We start from the raw sequence: 1,044 nt of genomic DNA on the forward strand, positions 1-1,044 counted from the left end.
TTTCTGGCCGAGTTGTCTATGTTTGCTCCTCACTGCTTGGTGAGCAGTGGATTCTTCTTTCCTTTACTTTTCTTTGTTTGTTATCTATTTATTTACTTTTATGTGTATGAGCATTTTGCCTGCATGAGTGTCTGTGTGCTGTATGCATGCCTGGTACCTACATAGATCAGAAGAAGGCATCTGATTTCCTGGAACTGGAGTTATAGCCAGTTGTGAGTTGCCAAATTGTACTGGGAACCAAACCGAAGTCTTCTGGAAAGCAACAAGTGCTCTTAACTGCTGAGCCATATCACCAGTCCCAAGCAGTGGTTTTATTCTTTTGGGAAAGTTTGGAGAGCCCAGCTTGACAGGGTGGACATTATGTGTGTGGTAGCATTCGGTGAGAGAGAGGTCAAGCAAGAGGGTAACCCTTCTGGGAATGGAGGCTTTAGCATCTTTGCATATTACACAAGAGTTGGTTTTGATGCCTCTCCACTTGACTTTTGAAGCTCTACTACTGATTGTTCTTTGCCTGGTGTTGAAATGGTGGACAACTCCACTTAGTTCTAGAGACCCTGTGTGGGTCACAGTGATTGTGCTGATCCTGGGGCTCATTCTTGGAATTGTTGGAGTTATCCGGAAACAGCCACAGAGCAACACCCCCCTTCACTTTAAGGTAAATGATGTCTCTTCCCCCCACCAATCCATCTTGGGACAATTAGGGCTTGTATCTTATATTCTTTAATTGGGCACAAGAAGGTAGGTGTTAGAACTATTTAGGCCAGACTCGTTGCTGATGCTCTCTAGTTCCTCCTTTCTGGTTCCATTTTCTTAAGTTCTGGATGTGGGGAGTCTAATAATATGTGTGGCAAATGAGTAGCCTCTGGGATCCAGGCCATGAGGAGAAGAGTAGGGGTTGAACTCGGCCTGCTCTGCCCCCAGTTAGGTAAGATCCCTTGTGTTGTATGTCTATCTTGTTTTGCAGGTGCCTGGTCTGCCTCTGCTCCCACTGGTGAGCATCTTTGTGAATGTTTACCTGATGATGCAAATGACAGCTGGCACTTG

The 1,044-nt window shown here is 45.4% G+C and overlaps 1 long non-coding RNA gene across 1 annotated transcript; it reads left to right on the forward strand.

Annotated features, from left to right (window-relative positions):
• On the forward strand, positions 1–1,044 carry LOC106144081. The gene is made up of 3 exons (XR_001229187.2): positions 1–39; positions 489–655; positions 965–1,044. It is a non-coding gene; the product is annotated as an uncharacterized LOC106144081 (long non-coding RNA).

This window comes from Microtus ochrogaster, chromosome X (genome assembly GCF_000317375.1).
Source record: "Microtus ochrogaster isolate Prairie Vole_2 chromosome X, MicOch1.0, whole genome shotgun sequence".
NCBI lineage: Eukaryota > Metazoa > Chordata > Mammalia > Rodentia > Cricetidae > Microtus > Microtus ochrogaster.